Here is a 21,079-nt window from a genome sequence, read left to right as displayed (position 1 = left end):
TTTACACTTTATTACAAGGGCAATGGAAAAGTACTTATTAAAAGGTTTGTGGCAGAATGAGCAGACACTTTTCCAAAGACATCCAGATGGCCAACAGACACACGAAGAGATGCTCAGCATCACTCATCATCAGGGAAATACAAATCAAAACCATAATGAGATACCACCTCACACCTCTCAGAATGGCTAAAATTAACAACTCAGGCAATGACAGACATTGGTAAGAATGCAGAGAAAAGGGAACCCTCTTGCACTGTTGGTGGGGATGCAAACTGGTGCAGCCACTCTGGAGAACAGTATGGAGTTTCCTCAAAAAATTAAAAGTAGAACTACCCTATGATCCAGTAATAGCACTGCTTGGAATCTACCCAAATGTTACAGGAGTGCTGATGCATAAGGGGTACATGTACCCCAATGTTTATAGCAGCACTTTCAACAATAGCCAAATTATGGAAGGAGCCTAAATGTCCATCAACTGATGAATAGATAAAGATGATGTAGATAAAGAAGATGTGGTATGTATGTATGTGTGTGTGTATATATACATACATACATATATATATATGTATATATACACACAGCACATATATACACAATGAAATACTATGCGGCAATGAAAAAGAATGAAATCTTGCCATTTGCAACAATGTGGGTGGAACTAGAATGTATTATGCTAAGTGAAATAACTCAAAGAAAGACATATATGTGATTTCACTCATGTGGAATTTAAGAAACACAACAGATGAATATAGAGGAAGGGAAGAAAAAATAAGATAAAAACAAAGAGGAAGGCAAACCATAAGAGACTGTTAAATACAGAGAACAAACTGAGGGGTTGCTGGAGGGGAGGTAGGTGGAGGAATGGGCTAAATGTTTGATGGGAATTAAAGAGGGTACTTGTTGGGATGAGCACTGAGTGTTGTATGGAAGTGATAAATTACTAAATTCTACTTCTGAAATCATTATTACATCATATGCTAACTAACTTGGATTTAAATAATAATAATAATAATAATAATAATAATAATAATAATAAGGTTTGTAGCAGAGAAGTGACAGGATCAGATACAGCACATGCCAAGGCAATCGTATTCTAAATGAACTCAGTGCAGAGCTAGAGTCAAAGCCAGAGATAACTGCAGGAATTTAAATTCTGCAGGAATATGTGAAATCTTGGGGGAGGGCAGTGGACTTCTGACCAAATGGACATTTGGATCACAGGTAATAGGCTAGATAAATGGTGGCACATCCATAATTTATTATTCTCCATATTGGAATGAAGTCTAAGTTCTAATCCCAACCTTGTAAATGAATTTTAATAAGATGGGCAACAATTTGTGACATATTGCTAAATAAGCCTGGAAGGTGATTTATAGGTGATTGTTATCTTTTCTCTTGCTTATTTGAATATTATGTTTTGAGAGAGAGAGAGAGAAAGAGAGAGAGAGAGAGAGAGAGATGATTCCAAGTAGGCTCGATGCCCAGTGTGGAGATGAGGTGAGGCTCCATCTCACGACTGTGAGATCATGACCTGAGCCAAAATCAAGAGTCAGGTGCTTCATTGACTGAGCCACCTAGGCGCCCCTGAATATTCTTTTTATAATACATTTGTTACATACATTTTATAACTAAAAAGGAAAAATTTACTCTAAGGAAAAAAGGCACTTGGATTCTGTATTTTCTGGGCTTTGTTTAACTGGAATGATGATTTTTTTTCTTTCACACAGGAATAACTACTCATGTGGAAATAATATTCTTGTGTTAGAGCTTTACCTCCAGAAAATCCTATGGACTTCTCTGTTTTGTTTTGCCTTTTTTTTATTGGATAGAATTTTGAGGCCAGCATAATGTCATAATGTTGGAGTTTGTTTTTGGTTCTTGTTGTTGTTGTTTTATTTTTATTTATAATTTTTTTAAAAAATGTTTATTCAGTTTTGAGAGAGAGACAGAGCACAAGCAGGGGAGGGACAGGGAGAGAGGGAGACACAGAATCTGAAGCAGGCTCCAGGCTTCGAGCTGTCAGCACAGAGCCTGACCCAGGGCTTGAACCCACAAACCACGAAATCATGACCTGAGCCGAAGTTGGCTGCTTAACCGGCTGAGCCACCCAGGCACCCTGTTGTTGTTTTTAAAATTTCCTTTGTGCCCCTGAAGGCTTGTAGGATATTTTCTTTATCCTTGTAATTCAGAAATTTCAGCATGGGTCTGTTATTGGTAATTTCGTTTAGAATGTGTTAATTACTTTTGATATTAATAATCTTTATGTTTTTAAGTTCAGAAAAGTTATATGACTTAAAATTGTTCTGGTCTTGTGGGTGTGACCATCATTAATTCCTTGGTTAGATTTTCAGTGTAAGTCCTTGATATTTAGAACTTCCCACATGAAATTATGTCATGTCCTTTACAGCTATTCTTTTAGAAGACTCCTCAAGTTGTTTCCCACATTTGCTTTCTTTGCCACATCATTTCTTCTCTTTGCAGATCTTAATTCTGGTATTTCAATATCAGTTTCCTTTTTGTTCTTCCTTCTTTTTTTTTTTTTTAAATTTTTTTTTCAACGTTTTTTATTTTTTATTTTTGGGACAGAGAGAGGCAGAGCATGAACGGGGGAGGGGCAGAGAGAGAGGGAGACACAGAATCGGAAACAGGCTCCAGGCTCTGAGCCATCAGCCCAGAGCCCGACGCGGGGCTCGAACTCACGGACCGCGAGATCGTGACCTGGCTGAAGTCGGACGCTTAACCGACTGCGCCACCCAGGCGCCCTGTTCTTCCTTCTTTCATTCCACCCCCCGTTCCTCTCTAATTTCCGTCCTGGCGTCTCTGTTGGTTGCACTATTTTACCTGTTCCTGTTCTCCCTCTTTCATATTTGCTCTGTCATTTTGCAACCCACTGAAGATGCCAAGTTTTAAACAATTTTCCTTTAGCTTCCCACCCAACATCATTTTCAAAGATAGGAGAGTCTCTTTTAGGTCTTCAGATTGATGATATGTTTTCTTTGTGATACATCATCTTTTCCATGGGGCTCCTTGACATTTTTTTTTTCTTTTTAGGTTTTGGGAAAAATTTGAATGTGTAAGTTTTTACAAAAATCTAAAATGAATTAAAATTGAAACAATTTTAATTAAACATAGAAACTAAAATATTTTAGATTACAAAATTGACATCAAACATTTTTTTTCTTCTTTTAATAAATGGAAAGACCTAATCAAACCTGGTGTTTACCTGTATCATCAGTCAAGATGAGAGGATTCTCTTTGAGTCTTGGCACTATCTTATTGGGCGTCCCTTAGCCAAAATGCACCATGTTCCATACATTTATAGAGTGCATTCTGCTGAAACAAGGCATGTTTTTCTCTTACTTCCACTCTGTGAATCGAAGAGCATGTGAAACATCTCAGTTGGCATATTGTACATTCTTATCAAGGCTCTTCCTTTTTCTGCCCTTGTGATGCATCTCTCCTTGTGTGGAGTCAGAGAAGGAGAGCAGAAGGATGAAGTGTCTGTACCGTCATCTTTCAACTAAGCAGAGCCCTTTCTTTCACTTGATGAGGCTTGAGAATCTCTGGATTATTTTTCCTCAATCCAGCTCCACTGACATTTTAGTCAGTGATCATTCCTTTCCTTCCACACATTTCCATCATAGTGTCTATGAATCTTATTGCTGCTCTCAGAGATTTTACCACAATGTTACCACTGCTAAGCAGATGCCATTTGATACCAAAGTCTTATATTTCCCTCTATTTGGTGGAAATATCTAAGTCTTGTGTTTGATTAAAATATGTTTCCTCAACATAGTTTTCTTGCATAATTACTTATTCTACCACATTCTTACAATGTCTCTGTTAGTCTTTCCTTTCACTTCTTTTTAAGTCTCTTAAAATCCTTTTTGGAGTCTGGAGGGACATCAATAATAAATGAATACATGAAATGGGTCTTTATTTTAATAAAAGTAGCCAAATTACCAAGACTAAAATAATATATAACTTCAGAAAGTAATAATACTCAGAATTTCCAAGCCAGGTTGCAAAGAGCGAATGCTTCCTGTATATGATTAGGCGAATTGTCCACTCAGCATCCTGGGTAAACGCTATCACATTTATCCCTGGGCCAAGAATGAATGAACTGTGACCCTAGAAGAATTAATTTGATGTTTACACTGCACTCTTGTTTTGAAGCAGCTCATGGCTATTTGCAGACTTTTCATTCATTTTGTAATAGTATCCTTGCGGAAGGAAGTGTTTCTATCTCTATAGACAAAGGGTTGGCGGGGGCTTCCAGATGGACATACAGGCATTCTTGACTGTATGTTTTTCAGTCCAGACCTGTCTATCTCAAAATTCTTTGTTTTTTTTTCCTCCATGTTATGCTGCCTCAGTATTGCCAAATAGTCCTGTCCTAATAACAAAGATTCTCTCTCTCCTGCAGGAAACTGATAATTATACTCAACTGCAAATATTTTTGGTGCTATCATAGTTGCTGTGAAATCTTATTAGGTCTAAATTCTCAAAAGTATGACAGATGTTCAGAGAGCATTTCAAGACTACAGGAAATTTCCAGACAGTTCTCTGTGTAAAATAATCTCCCTTCCCCAGAATTGTTCAAGAATGTAAAATGATATAGATTATTTCTTAAAATGTGTGTGTTCCACACACCATTAGGCACTCTCGATCCTAAAAAATAAATAGGGCTAGTGAATAATTTTTCCTACTTTTATAAATATTTGATCTGGCCTCCCTAAATACCAGATTAATCTGGTGAAATCTGATGGGACTGTTACAAGTCTCGGAAAATTGTTTGAGAAATTGATGTTTCAGGTTCATGCATTGCTATGGTGTATATAACAAAGGGGGTAAATCTCTTTCCAAACATATTTTGGGTTCTATCATGCTTAATTATTGTGTGTACATTGTTTAGCTCAGGTCTTCTTCATGTTCCCAGTCTCTGTCTTTTATAAAGAATGTTGTTAATGCTCAGCCAGAAAGCTTTGTCACAGAAAAAGGTGGTAGACCACTGGAATTTCACTCTAGCAAGACGAAATAGCATTTGTGCTATACATTAGCTCCTTCCAAAGAGCTGAATTATTGAGCACCAGGAAACATGCCATAAAAACTAAGGACCATATATTTTACTTTGAAATAATGCTGGGGGAGGGAGGAAGTGAGAGAGAGAAAAAGAGAGAGACGCAGAAAGAGATTGTTGATAGAAAATACTACTTAGGGAAGGATAATTTTAGAGTATGGTTGATTTAAAACAGTAACATCTAATTGCTTCATTAAACTGATTATCAAGTCATTTACATTTTTTGTCTCCTTTATTCTGATGACAAATATACCATTTTCCCATCTTGTGCCCTAGTTTTCTCATCTATTTTTACAGCCAATGAATGTTGCTGCATACTTGTGCATTCTCTCTTTTGTTAGTGTTTTATTATACACCTCATACAAGACATGGTAGAAGATTGTTTCTGGTCCATGTCTTCACTTGCCCCGAGAGTGACAGGAGACCCTAGAGAACCAGTAGTTCAGAGAGAGATCATTCAGATGAAACATGAGGTCGTAAAAAATGCCAGCAAGAGAGCTTGACGCAGTCACTCACACTATCCTAAAGATACCAACCATACCTCTCCGTACAGTGAATTTTACAGATTCCACGTATCTGGATTGGGTAGTGAAGAGTCTAGAATCAGACTGTCCGGGTTTAAATCCCAGTTCCACCACTTCTTAGCTGTGGGATCTTGGGTAGGTGGCTTCACCTTTTCTGGTGGTGGCAGCAAAGTCTGCCAGCCTGGTTCTCTGATGTGACCTTGGCTGGGGTTGCTCAGCCTGCCCTTGTTCTGCTAGGTGAAAACTTCCCAGCAATTTTAATAAGCTTCTTATCACTTAATTCAGCCATAATTTATTCTGTTGCTTGTAACTAATGCCTCTAAATAGACACAGCCATCTAAAAGTAGCATGACCATGTCTCCATACATTTTAGTTCCCTTCTACTACCAAACTTCCATTGTATTTATTGTCCTAAAATGGACATGTAACATTCCATACCAAAACCAGTGGTGCTGTAGCTAACCATTCAGTGTTTGCAGTGCCATTTGCTTTATCTATAAAATAGCAGTCTGCAAGTATTTGGTATTTCTTTTGCCTGTTCTACCAGCAAGTATTTATTGAGTACATAACAATGCTGGATCTACGTTAGGTATTAAAGTTTCATTATTTTTTAATGAATTTTTATTGCATACTTAATATAGCAATCTATTCTTTTTATTAAAAGTTGGAACGTTACAGAGTCAAGGCATGTCCCCTCAAGGCCTCTCCACACCTTCATTTAAAAAAATTTTTTTTAATGTTTATTTATTTTTGAGATAGAGTGCCAGTGGGTGGGGGGGTGCAGAGAGCGAGGGAAACACAGAATCCAAAGCAGATTCCAGGTTCTGAGCTGTCAGCACAGAGCCCGACATGGGCTTGAACTCACAAACCGTGACGCCATGACCTGAGCCGATGTCAGACGCTTAACCCACTGAGCCACCCAGGGGCCCTTCCACACCTTCTTAAGTGTAAATATATTTCAAGTTTAAAGTAATTTTCTAGATATCTTTCTCTACATATAAAAAATAATAGAAACTAGATGGAAAAATAGAAAGCCACTCTACGTGTTCTGGGTGTAAGGACTTAAGATAGGTAGTAGGGACTTACACAGTCATTGGACCAGAAGGACTAGAGGGATGAAGGGCATGCTACTTCTAAATGGGTTTATCAGAGGGATTAGTTGTATGCAACAGAAATGTCTTTAGCTGATTGAAGCAGAAAAAGTCCTTATTAAAAATGATTAGAATGTTGAAATAATAGAAGAATCTTCTGGGTATCCTCTAATGAGCAAAGAACTGTTCAAAAATATACAACCAGCTCAGACCCTGGGAAGTCCATCTCTCTGCCTCCAACATATTACCCACTCATGCTGGCGAATGGGTACGTGCTACTGCGTCCCTAAGGAGTCATGGTGGGAGTTGCCAATCCTGCAACCTTGGGAATGCAGGTGCTTTTTCCATATAAATCCACCCCATCTTTCACTACTTCTCGTTCCTTCATCCCACCAAAATCTCATTTTCCACTTAGCAACCCTGGGACAGAGTATGGAAAAAGTGCACAGGGAAATCCTGGAATCATGATGATACACTTGGATGAATGTGGGGACTGACAGAACAGTTCAGAGACTTTAGGAATACTGTACAGTGAATGTTTCTTATGTAATGTTCTGTCTCCACCGAAAACATTACATAATCAATGGGCACTTGTGCACCACTGCCCTAGGAAACTTTCTGGTTTCAGCCTCATGAATCCCACTGACCATTCTTGTGTGTGTGAGTGTGTGTGCGTGTGCGTGTGTGTGTGTGTGTGTGTTTATGATATTGGAGCATGCTTCCAACTTTGGGTAGCACAGTATTTAATAGTGAAAAGAGTAAAACAGATTCAGAACAAGAATTCTTTTTTTTTTTTTTAATTTTTTTTTTCAATGTTTATTTTATTTTTGGGACAGAGAGAGACAGAGCATGAACGGGGGAGGGGCAGAGAAAGAGGGAGACACAGAATCGGAAACAGGCTCCAGGCTCTGAGCCATCAGCCCAGAGCCCGACGCGGGGCTCGAACTCACGGACCGCGAGATCATGACCTGGCTGAAGTCGGACGCTCAACCGACTGCGCCACCCAGGCGCCCCTCAGAACAAGAATTCTTGATGCCACTGTTAGTATATAGTCCTGTAGAGGAATTATTGCCAATACAATAAAATCCAAGCAGTCCGAGAGCCCTTATGAACTCTTCACCTTCACATCTTCTTTTTTTTTTTAATTTTTAAATTTTTTATTCATTTATTTTTATTTAAGAAGTTTTAGTTAACATGCAGTACAATATTGGTTTCAGGAGTAGAATTCAGTGATTCATCACTTACATACAATACCCAGTGCTCATCACAACAAGTGCCCTCCTTAGTATCCATCACCCATGTAGCCCATCTCCTACCCACCATCTCCCTCTATCAACCCACTGTTTGTTTTCTATCATTAAAAGTCTCTTATGGTTTGTTTACCCCTCTTCCCTTTTTTTCCCCTTCCCTTATTTATCTGTTTTGTTTCTTAAATCCCACGTATGAGTGAAATCATATGGTATTGGTCTTTCCCTCCTTGACTTATTTTGCTTAGCATAATACATTCTAGCTCCATCCACATCATTGCAAATGGCAAGATTTTATTCTTTTTGATGGCTGAATAATATTCCTTTGTATATATACCACATCTTCTTTATCCATTCATCAGTCAGTGGACATTTGGGCTCTCTTCATAGTTTGGCTATTGTTGATAATGCTTCTGTAAACATTGGGGTGCATGTACCCCTTCAAATCTTTTTTTTTGTATTTTTGTATCCTTTGAGTAAATACTTAATAGTGCAATTGCTGGATCGTAGGGTAGTTTTATTTTTAGTTTCTTGAGAAGCCTCTGTACTGTTTTCCAGAGTGGCTGCACCAGTTTGCATTCCCATCAGCAGTGCAAGAGCGTTCCCCTTAATAACTATAAATAAGGCAACTATTTGTGTCAGTTTCCCTAGGAATGTCCTGGTTTACCATTGTTGTCTCCAATTATCAATAGTGTTCAAGATTGAATGAAAAATTCCATAATCACCCTGTTTATAAAAGATTCCCTCCCTCTGGGAGTCATTATCCCAGTAAATCTCTATAGGGTTTTAAATCCCTAACTAGTTTAGCCATGTTCCCTAATGTTTGGAACAGATGTTTTCTGATTTCTTGTTTTCCACTCATGCTTTTTGAAATAATACTTCGGATTTCCCATTGCCTCTCAAGCATGCCCTCATCTTGCTGACTTTGGTTACCTTTTTCTCTATGAGCATATTAGCAGGCAGGCACTATGTTCCTTTCACTCTCTATTCTATGATTAGAATCCTTGATGGCCAACACCCAAAATTACAAGGTTGGCAGTTTCTGGAAATTTGTAATGGCTAAGGGAAAACTCATGATGTAATGTTAAGCAGAAGAAGGATATACAACTATTTCCATGTGTGTTACTAATTATGATTTTTTAATAGCTATGACTGGAAACAGTAATTTGAACTGGTAACTTTTCTTATCACCTCATGAGAAGATTATGAATCAAATATTATTTTACCTTTTCTTCATGCAAATTATTTTTATTCCACAATTCAAACAAAGTCATATCATATTTTATAATCAGAAAAGGGATGTAAAATTAATGCAAAAGTGTTAGTGGTCTCTTTGGCCTTAAGAAGTTCAATGTCCAGAAAGTTCTAGAGGTGCTCCATCAATCTTTTAGTGGATGGATTTTATTTTTATTTATTAAAAAAAATTTTTAGTACAGTTGATACACAATATTACATTAGTTTCAGGTGTACAACATAGCTATTCAATTTTTCTTCTGCTATGCTCACCGCGAGTGTAGCTACCGTCTGTCACCATTCAAGGCTGCTACAGTATCATCAATTATGTTCCCTGTGCTGTGCCTTTTATTTTCCTGACTTATTCATTCCATAGCTGTAAGCCTGTATCTCCTACCTCCCTTCACCTGGTTTGCCCATCCCCCTACTTTACCTCCCCTCAGGCAACCAAGTAGATGGATTGTAGATTAGTGACAAACTCCTCTACTCTTCCTTATTGACATATGAAAAGAGACTCTGAAAGACAGATTTTTAGGGCTTCTGTACAGAGTCTTGTGTGTTTCCTCCAGAGGAAGTAGAGTCAAGGTCTCTTTTGTTTTTCAGAAAACATCTCATTAGAAACTTTCAGGAACTCCTAAATTTGTCAAGCTTTGTATTAACCCAGTTCGCAGTGAACCAGGGAAATTTGACTGGAGACTTCTGCATCACTGGGACAGATGGCTGGTTCTAGGCCCAGCTATTTCCTCTTCATATTCCAAACATTGGTTATATTATTTAATCCGGAATAAGACAATCAGTTAAGCATTGTGGAAGATCTCTGAGTAACTTGACCTTGTGAGAATTCTCATCTCTTCAGAGATGGCCAGCATGGTGTGAAAAGAATATGACTTTCCAAATCAGGTTGGCCTTCGTTTGAATCTTTAATCCACCACTATCAGCTTTGTGTCTTTGGACATTATTGTTTTAAAACCCTTGTGACATTATTTCCTTAGAATAATCACAACTTGTCATTGATGGTTGGGAACATTTTAAAAGTTTCTTCTATGGTGCCTGATTTTGTAACAGGTACTCAGTACCTGTTAGGCAAATGATCTGCTCTAGCAGCTGGGATACAAAGATTGGCAAGTGTCCTAATTTTCAATTAGTTTTCCATGAATGCAGGGCCACCCCCAGTCCAGAGGGTGTCAGTGTTACTTCTGAATGCATGCAGGGGAGAGAAGGGGGACCAGCAAGTGGAGTAGGATTATTGGTGTTACTGCTTTCATTTTTGCCATGTGTTGTTGCTGTTACAAGGCTAGTCCTGCTCAGCTGGATGGGTGCCTGTCTACAGTTGAGGAAATGATTTTTCTAATTAAAAAAATTATTTTAATGTTTATTTCTGAGAAAGAGAGACAGAGCATGAATGGGGGAGGGGCAGGGAGGGAGAGGGAAACACAGAATCTGAAGCAGGCTCCAGGTTCTGAGCTGTCAGTACAGAGCCCCATGTGGGGCTCGAACTGACGGACCCATGAGATCATGACCTGAGCCGAAGTCAGACGCTGAACTGATCGAGTCTCCCAGGTGACCTAGGAAATGGTTTTGAAGGTCTGGATTCCTGCCAGTGTCGTAGTGGTTCCTGGCTGGGCTGCTGTGCTCTGTCCTTGGTCACATTCTTCAACCAGCTCAGCACTATGATAGAGTGGCCAAGTCTGCAGGACTTATTGCCCCTAGCCACCAGCTGCCTTTCTCCCTAAAACCTAGCCTTGTCTTGAGGCTCCACCACCTTCTCAAGGAAAATCAACCTTTTTTGTTTTCTCTCAATGACTTCTCCTTTCTTGTACTTGTCACTTACTTCTAGCATTGGCACCCTGGTTCATCCCATGTTTTCCTGATCTTGGATTTTTAGGGGGACAGGGACTGCAGTCTCCATCCTTTCCTCTTTGTAGATTCTGGGCTTCTAATGCACGTTGATACATTCCCTACCTAGAGCTTCCAGGGAAGACGGACAGCCTTTCCCCAGGTGAAAAATGACTGCTGGCTTTATAGTTGCATAATCAACAGTAGCCACAGAAGTGAACTTTCACAGAACATAGACCAGGTCACAGGGGGCTACTTTCTGGGTGTCTTCTGCAATCAAGATGTGACTGCAGAATAAACACAAAGCAAAGCAAAACAAAGCAAATAAAGCCCTTGTGCTTCATCAGTCATCTCTATTAGAGTTGTATTTGGCCAGTTCTAAGACAACATTAACAATGGATGCAGCATTATTTTAGTTCCACTAAGGAAAATACAAAAGCAAGCAGGTAAGCAAACCAAAAAAACTTTTGCCGATAAAACCACAAAGCATCATTGATTGTAAGATCCATCCCAATTGCAGAGAGGGCAAAATATGAAAACAAAACAAAACAAGGACAGGGGCTTCTGGGTGGCTTAGTCGGTCAGGCGACCGACTTTGGCTCAGGTCATGATCTCACAGCTTGTGGGTTTGAGCCCTGTGTTGGGCTCTGTGCTGACAGCTCAGAGCCTGGAGCCAGCTTCGGATTCTGTATCCCTCTCTCGCTCTGCCCCTCACTCGCTCATGCTCTGTCTCTGTCTCTCTCTCTTAAGAATAAATAAAACGTTAAAAAAATTAAAAACAAACAAACAAAACAAGGACAAAAACTGAACGCAAGAAAACAACCTGAGACTTTAGAGTGGATGAAAGACGATAGATGACTTTTCCATCAGTGGGAATAAAGGAACCTCCTCCCTCAGTCAGTGGTTAGGAGACTACACAGGCCAGACAGCATCCTGCAGATTCAGAGTCAGGCTAACAGGTTTGGGGTAAGGAGGTCGGGAGGAGGGAATAATGAGGTGGCTTTACTTGGTCTGCATTAAATGCAAGCATGTTAAATTCATGAGTGAACCACTCCCCCCCATTTTAAGTCTTTGTTTCAAACTTAGAATATATATATATTTCTCCCTTCTTTCCATCTGGACTTTGTTGAAAACCTCAGGTCAAGCCAGCTTGAAAAAAAATACAGTGGAGTTACCTTCTAGAGTATGACATCATGTCTCCTCTGTTTCTCATTATAAAGTTGAGTTTCAGATGTTAAAATCATATCCTCCTCGCCCTTCTTGGCTTTCTTTCTCCCCTCCCCCCACAACTATCCCATCTTGTTGGAGTTCCATTGTTTTTACAGTTGAACCACAGTGCCAGACACACAAAATTATTAACCTGACATTGGGAAAACATCTTCTGACTAAGAATTCAGCCTCTATAGTTTTTAACTCTACAGGGTTTTTCGTATGTTTCTTCACCAGCTGCAGGTCTACATATCATTTTTAACTTTCCAGTTTTGCCTGCTCTACAAGACGCTATACTTATAAAATGAAAAACTTTGGATTTGTTAGAAAACATTACATAGTTTTTTGGGCAACATTTGAGATTATAACATAATTTATAAAATAATGTATACAGTTTCATTTAAATTTTATAAAATAAATACTGATATAATTTTTAAAAAATTTAAAATAGTGGAAATATGCCACAATAATGGAACAGTGCTTTTTATTAACACTGGAAGATATAGGAAGACTATATAAAAATTTTGGCTATCAGCACAGAACCTGACATGGGTCTTGATCCCACAAACTGTGAGATCATGACCTGAACCAAAATCAAGAGTTGGACGCTCAACCGACTAAACCACCTAGGAACCCCTAAAAAAAAATTTTTAGGAACAAGAATTCATAGTGAAACTACAACTTGAAATATAGCCCAAGTTATTATTTGAGTAAGTGTAGCCCCTACTATTTTATTAAAGAGGCATATTTGTCCAAGGTACCTATAAATATTAGTGACAAATAGCAAACTAGCCACTTCTAAAATAAATTACGTTTTACAGAATTATGACAGTGGGATATATGAAGCTATTATCTACTTCTACTCTGCCATCTCTAAGCATCTATTCAGAGAAGCTGTAGAAAACTAGAAAGCAAGTAAAAGGGAACTAGTAAAAGTGTTGGTTGTGGAAGGAATGTAACCAGCAGGTAAAGTGCTTTAGGTAAGAATAGACTGGGAGAAACAGATGGGAAAGTGGATTTATAAATACGTATAAAACTTTGTACATTACAAAGGGAACACATTTTTTTCATATCTATGGATATTTAAAAATATATGATCATCTATTAAGGTATAAAAATTGTCAATATGTGTGGAACCACAAAAGATCCTGAATAGCCAAAGCAATCTTGAGAAAGAACAACAAAGCTGGAGGTATCTCATTTTTTCAAGATAACTACAAAGCTGTGGTAATGGAAACAGTATGGAACCAGCACAAAAGTAGATATCTAGATCAATGGAATAGAGAGCCCAGAAATAAACCGACAGTTGTATGGTTAATTCATCTACGACAAAGGAGGCAAGAACATACAGTGGAGAAAAGATAGTCTTCAATAAATGCTGCTGGGAAAACTGGACAGTTACATGCAAAACAACGACACTGGGCTACTTCATTACGCCATATACAAAAATAAACTCAAAATGCATGAAGGACCTAAATGTGAGACCTGAAACCATAAAAATCCTAGAAGAAAACACAGGCAGTGATTACTTTGACATTGACCATTGCAACACTTTTCTAGATAGGTCTCTTCAGGCAAGGGAAACAAGAGCAAAAATAAACCATTTGGGCTATGCCAAAATAAAAAGCTTTTGCATAGCAAAGGAAACCATCAACAAAATGAAAAGGCAGCCTACTGAAAGGGAGAAGATATTTGCAAATGATATGTCCAATAAGGAGTTAATATCCAAAATATATAAAGAGCTTATTTGATTCAACACCAAAAAACCCCCAAATAATCCAATTAAAAATGGGCAGAAGACCTGCACAGACATTTTCCCAAAGAAGGCATACAGATGGCCAACAGACACATGAAATGAAACAGACACAGATATAAGTGAAACCACAATGAGATATCACCTTATACCTGTCAGAATGGCTAGAATGAAAAGAACAGGTAATAACAAGTGTTGGCAAGGATGCAGAGAAAAGGGAATCCTCTTGCATTGTTGGTGGGGATGCAAACTGGGAAACAGTATACAGGTTTCTCAAGAACTAAAAATAGAAATAGCATACAATCTAGTAATTCCACTACTGGGTATTTATCCCCAACCCCCAACAAAATTGAAAACTCTAATTTGAAAAATATATGCACCCCTATGTTTATGGCAGCATTATTTACAATAGCCAAGATATGAAAGCAACCCAAGTGTCCTTCAACAGATGAATGGATAAAGAAGTCACACACACACACACACACACACACACACACACACACACACACACTGGAATATTACTCAGCCATAAAAAGGATAAGATCTTGCCATATGGACAACATGAATGGACCTAGAGGGTATTATGCTAAATGAAATAAGTCAGAGAAAGACAAATACAATGTGATTTTACTTATATGTGGAATCTAAAAAGCAAAACGAATAAGCAAACAAAAACCAGAAATAGACCCATAAATACAGAGAACGAACTGATGGTTGCCAGAGGGGAGGTGGGTGGATGGGAGAGGCAAAATGGGTGAAGGGATGTGGGAGATACAGGCTTCCAGTTGTGGAATGAATAAATCACAGGAATAAAAGGTAGAGTATAGGATAAGTAGAGTATAGTAAATGGTATTGTAATAGTGTCATATGGTGTTTGGTGACCGATAGTAGCTACATTTCTGGTGAGAATAGTATAACAGATAGCCTTGTCCAGTCACTATGCTGTATACTTGAAACTAATGGAACATTGTGTGTCAAGTGTACTTCAATTAAATTAGTTATCACTAAACTTAAATACTAAAAATAATTCATATCCCATTGTTTGATCCACTGAAACAAAACTAGAAATTAAAAATTAAAAATTAAATCAGCTCACTGGAAACATTTTAAAAACTGTCAGGTGCTGATTCTTTTTCGCTGTTTATGTGTTCTCCCATTTTATATAGTAATAGAATTTTTAATTTAGCACTTGGCCATCCAGCGAAAGACTACATTTCTCAGGATCCTTTGATTCTAGATGTGGCCATGTGACGAAACTCTAATGTGGATGGCAGTGATATGAGCAATGTATACTTTGCAAATCCTTTCCTTCCCTCTTATGCTTCTTCTGTGGGCTAGAATGTGGATATGATGTTAAGAACTACTTCAGTGATCTGAAATCATGATGTGGAGACCACATACTGTGGAAATTGGGTGGTAAATATCTTAGCAAGATAGAAAAAGGTTGAGCTGTCCTCAGCCCTAGCCTCCTACATGGAAATTTACCTTATTTTAACCACTCTCCGCTAGGGCCTCTCACAGCAGCCAAACCTGATTTCTAACTAATTTTTCTCTTTTCTTGAGTTAAGTAGGAAAAAAAAAATTGCAGCTAGGATTATTGAAAATGATGATGAGAACACTGAATGTAAGTTCTTTATTTTAGCGGGGGAGGGACAGAGGAAGACGGAGAGAGAGAACCGTAAGCAGGCTCCACCATGGCTTGGAGCCCGAGGTGGGGCTTGATCTCACAACCAGGAGATCAGGATCTGGAGATGCAAAATTCTATACCCATCTGTGATAAAATTCAAGGAAAACTTAAGGATAGACAGAAATACCTTAATATGAGAGTAAGTCTCTCAATCTAACATCAACATTCTGCTAGTGGCAAATGCTAAAGGCATTTTATCAAGAGGACAGGAATATTAGCTCTCATCATTTTTTTCCTTTCAATTTTTTTTAACGTTTATTTATTTTTGAGACAGAGAGAGACAGAGCATGAATGGGGGAGGGGCAGGGAGAGAGGGAGACACAGAATCGGAAGCAGGCTCCAGGCTCTGAGCCATCAGCCCAGAGCCCGACGCGGGGCTCGAACTCACGGACCGTGAGATCATGACCTGAGCTGAAGTCTGACGCTTAACCGACTGAGCCACCCAGGCGCCCCTCCTTTCAGTTTTACTGATATGTAATTGACATATAGCACTGTATGACATATTTCCTCATTTTTAAAAATAGCTTTTTGGTAGTTCAAGCCAAGAACAAGGCAACACTGTCATTATTTCTTAGTGATATGCTCAGTGAAAAACAAACAACAACAACAACAACAACAACAACAAAGCCTAGACAGAAAAGAATAATGGAAATAAGGAAGTCAGTTAAAATAACTATACTATGATTTTGCTATATATGAGAAACAACCCACTGATGAGTATGATGGAAAATATATAATTATAATTTCTACAAAAGTAATTTTTAAATTAACTAAGGAAGAAACTTAAAATGATATACAGAGAGTGTTCAAATACAAATGAATAAATGGAGGCATAACGTGTTTCTGATAGATTGACCCAATATATTACCAATTCTTCTTGGGTTGAAAAACAAACATTTTTAACACTGTTTTTAGTGAGGCGTAATTAATATAGTAAAATGTAAAAATTTTGATTTTATAGTTCAATAAATTTTTACAAATGTATATACCCCTTATGACCACTACACAAGATATAGAACATTTTCATATCCCTAGAAAGTTTCCTTATGTTCCTTCCCAGCCAACATTCCAACCCAAAAGTAATTACATTGTGGTATCTGTTATCGTGGATTAGTTTTGCCTGGTATTGAAATCCATAAAAACGCAACTCTACAGGAGGGTCTTTGACATATATCATTTTTTGTTTCTTTTCCTCTGTGGGGGAAAAATAATCTTAAAATTTGAATAGATTTTTAAATGATAATTTAAAAAGGAATAAAAAAAGTAGAGAGTGAATTGCCTACAACATAGCTAACATGAAGTACTTCACAAACCTGCTTTGCTTCCGTTCAGTCTACTTCACTAGCTGATTTTTTCTGTGCTCATTTTGTGGTACTAATTTTAATAGTGTTCCTTTGTGTAAATTGATTTTCCCAGAACTCACCAGACCATAGGTCTGGATAGGGTGACTGTAGTAATAAATTCTCCTGGCACTTGTACAAGACTAACAAAGAATGTCCAGGCTTTTAAAGTCTTACCTGGTTATTTCTGTGGTGTCTTACTTTAGCTCATGTTGTTCTTCCCTATGCACTCTTTTGAATATCTAATGTTCACGAAACTTGCCGAGAATTTTAAGTCAGCATCATCACTGCTGCTGGTGTCCGCCATGACGACATTGATGACATTGCCAAATGACTACATTTCTTTTCCTTCCTTGGGGAAGTAGCTCCTTTACCTCTCTTCTGCTGTCTACTCCAAGGTACTAGGTATGCCCTTTTATTCCATCCCAGTTAGAGAGTAGTCTCCCAAGCAAAGTTCATTTGAACTTTTTCCAGACACAAATGAATGCAGACAAATGAATGCCTAAGCCATGTAGTCCACCTCTTATGTGTCATGTCCAAATATGAATGAATCTTCCTTAGGATCATCTATAATACCCAAGAACGCATTCCTAGGCTGAGTTATAAGGGATGGTGCTCCATTCCATTATCAATTTTCGCATTTTCCTTCACACAAGTGGAAACTCTACATCAGCAATGACTGTATTGCTAATACTTGTTTGACTTCAGTTAAACATTTGGCTTAATGGCCCTCATTTCCTTTCTCCAAATGACAAGTCACTATCTTTCCCTATATTCCAGTGACACTGAAGCACAACGGATGGACTCTAGTGAAACAAGTGGCAGGGAGGCCCAGGACAGACATAGTGAAAAATCTTGACTCTAAACCAATGAATCAACTAAAGAGGCAAAAACCTCCCTAAGAAAGAGGACTGACCTTCTGAGCTTTTGCCCCTCAGGGAATATCAGTTTCACCTTTCCTGCTAACGTGATGGCAACCAGGCTGGGAACTTGGGATAGATTATTTATTCAATGTGACAGCCTCTCCTCCTCTTTCTCTCCCTCCTACCCTTTACCCATGACCTTTCCAGACTCTTCAAGGTTTCGTAAAACAAATGTCATCAAAGAATCAGACTTAGGTGGTTAGGCATTGATCACCTGAGTTACCTTTGTTTCCCTTCGTCTCAGAAAACAAAACTAAACAAAACACCCCACTCAAACAAAAAACCACATTTAAACATTTCCCAGGCGCTCTTTACCTATAGAAATTAATGGCAGCAACAGCAGCCTTTTAAAAATGTTAAACTATCTCACTGATTCTCAGAAAAAACAAAAGTGCTGTAGTTCCAACTGCCTGTGTGGTAGAAAGAAAGATGAATTCTTGAAAAAGGCCGGTTGCGTACAGCTTTCTCTTGTTAAAAGAGAGATTACTCAATGGGAACTGAAAGATCACAAATCTGCTTTTGGAACCAAAAGATAGAGTTATAATACCTTCACAGAAATAAAACCTCCTCCCTCATTGAGCTACTCAAACATTGCACTGCTTGAATAATGTGCTAAGTTAAGTAGGGAGGCCTGTGATGCAGTAATTACCCCAAGGAGGCTGCAGGGAAAGGAAAGTACATTCCAGACACCTAATCATTTACAATTGAGTTTAATGAGGTAGTAATTTACAGCTTTGGGGGTGGAAGTATGGAAAGGTCCCTGCCAGTAACTGGGCAGACTCTTTTAAAATCCTGAAGTTTAATGAAGGCATTGGAGGGTGGAATCATGCGGCCAACCTTGTGTAATTCCATCTGCTCTGTGCTTGGACAGGAAGTAAATGACAGGGCACTTGGGACCTACATCTGGAAACAACATGTTTCAAAGGATTTTATAAATCCTGAAGTAAAAGAAGAAGAAGAAGAAAGAAGAAGAAGAAGAAGAAGAAAAACAGAGGTGAAAGGGCATAGTTATGTGGGGGATGGGGAGGCACAACAGAGAAGGGTCAGTGCAGGTTCTTTTTAGTTGGAAGAAATAACATTTTCTAATGTCATGGTCAGTCATTGATAATAATTGACAAAGCATGCTCACCAAGCCCTGTATGCAAACACAACGGACTGAGCTTTCCTTTTTGGATAGGATTTGGGTGAAGACTACAAAGCAGTCCAGGTCCACTGAACTTCCCCGAACACCCCTTGTCAGTCTTTCAGTAATGTTGCTGGCACCTTCTTTACTGTCATTACTGAATGGTTCATAATTTACTGGGTTAATTGAGTTGTTCATTGGTACTTTTTAAATGCAGCTAGCACATGAAGGGGGTTTATCTTAAAGAGGCAGAAAAGGCTCAAGGCACAATTACGGAGCACGGGGGCAAAAAGTAGCTACTAGACTGGCTTTTCAGTAATCATACCAATGATGGACATATACACAAATCAGGATTTGATAGTGTTTTCTTCTCACTAGGGATGGCTGTTCTTCATATTTTATTTTACGTTACCCCGTTTCAACTCTCCCAAAGCAAGCCTCGTGCTCCCCAACATCCAAATCCTCCAAAACACTCTCCTGTTTGTAGCCAAGTTTTCTCATTCTTCTCTAGATGTTTCTGAAAGTAGGGAAGAAAGTGGATGGAATAATGAGAGTAGATGAAATGAAATAGAGAAGAGTCATTACATTTCTTGAATTTTAAGAGCATGGATCCAGGTTCAAACTCCTCTTTCCAGAAGTCTATCACAAAATATTTAAGAAGGTATTACGTGCCTGTGCACCAGGCAGGCGAGTGGTGTTAAAGGGAAACCAGACTTACAGCAATTGATGCTACTTATCATGATCACAATCACATTCATAATTGAAATCCGTGCTTGAGCATTTACCCCATGGTAGGTGGTTTCTGTGTATTGTTTTTTGATACTTTCTGAAAGTATGAAACAGGCCATACTTTTATCCCATTTTGCAGATGAGAAACCAGAGGCTCAGAGAAGTAAATAGCTCGAGGATAGGAAGGATAATAAGTAGAATGGAGAATTCAAACTCAAGTCTCTGATTTGAGATCCTGCAGTCTTAATTCCTTTGTTATATTGCCTTCAATGTTATATGTTTGGATATCAGATTGTAGGGACTTTAAAAAGATTTGGCCACAAGGCAGAGTGAGGGTCCCGATGGCATTTAGGAAGCCATTCCATTCCCCCCAAAGCAAAAATTCAATCTTTAAAGTATCTCATATGATATTTGAACTACTGAATACAGGAAAAGAAGGGTTTTTTTCTCATGTAATATATATTTTTTTTACCATAGCTTTTCGAATCTGGCTCAGAAAAAGGGGGAAATTAGTGGGAAATTAGTTTTCCAAAGCTTTATTTTTCTATTTTCCAGAGAATGAATTGTTTTCCATGTCTTATTTTGAACACAGTCTTTTTCTGATTAAAAATCATAAATAAGTTTTTTAGTTTCTCAAGATCTATAATCTACCTTTTGAAAGTCTGGGTAAAATCTGCACACTGGAATAATAATTATTCTTTGGAAAGCTATATGTGCCTATTCACAATAGGAAACATGTGACAAGGTGTTTAGTTATGGTTTCAATCCGCATGAACTGGGGAGGGCTTTCACGTTAAATAAATCTTCACATATGTGACAAAAACAAGCTTCTATACACCACCGGTAATGCCAGCAGTGAAATCTGAGACCAGAAGTGCTAATGAGGGTGGAAAAAATTTGAAAATTTTAATATTAAGCTCTTATTTCTCTTTTCAAGCCTGCAGAGTTAAAAGCCTGATTTTTGGAGTTTTCTTTGGTACTGCTAATTTATTTCCAGTTTTAAGGACATTATACTGCTAATCTTAGAAAAACAAATCTCTTACTTGGAAAAAGTATACTTAGTTAGCCACAAATGAGACTATCATCACTCTATAGAAGGTCATAGAGCTATTAAATCAGCAACTTCCCATTCCCTGGACCAGTGGGTACCAACTTGTCTTGGATTGTTGATATCAGATATTACTCTCATGATGCAAGTTGTGCCATATTTATCACCTCTCATATACCTTTGGCATGACTCAAACACAAATTGAAAATAAAAATTAAATCCGTGTATCTACTAAAATTCACTTTGATTCTCTTTT

At 38.3% G+C, this 21,079-nt stretch overlaps 1 protein-coding gene across 23 annotated transcripts in view; it reads left to right on the top strand.

Annotated features, from left to right (window-relative positions):
- Positions 1 to 21,079, top strand: part of LPAR1 (lysophosphatidic acid receptor 1) — a 367,912-nt gene that overhangs the window by 102,315 nt on the left and 244,518 nt on the right. For 15 of the 23 annotated variants that reach the window (XM_047067554.1, XM_047067519.1, XM_047067478.1 and 12 more), the window contains one exon: positions 18,795 to 18,917. The exons of the other annotated variants lie outside the window; for them this stretch is intronic. The gene's annotated coding sequence lies outside the window, so the exon portion shown is untranslated. The remainder of the gene's footprint in view (positions 1 to 18,794; positions 18,918 to 21,079) is intronic. 23 annotated transcript variants of the gene reach the window in all.

Source organism: Lynx rufus, unplaced genomic scaffold (genome assembly GCF_022079265.1).
Source record: "Lynx rufus isolate CCGP_SWC_20201006 ecotype Redwood Valley unplaced genomic scaffold, mLynRuf1.p SCAF_10, whole genome shotgun sequence".
Lineage (NCBI taxonomy): Eukaryota > Metazoa > Chordata > Mammalia > Carnivora > Felidae > Lynx > Lynx rufus.
Note: the sequence above shows the minus strand (reverse complement) of the source record. Positions and strands in the feature narration are given on the sequence as shown.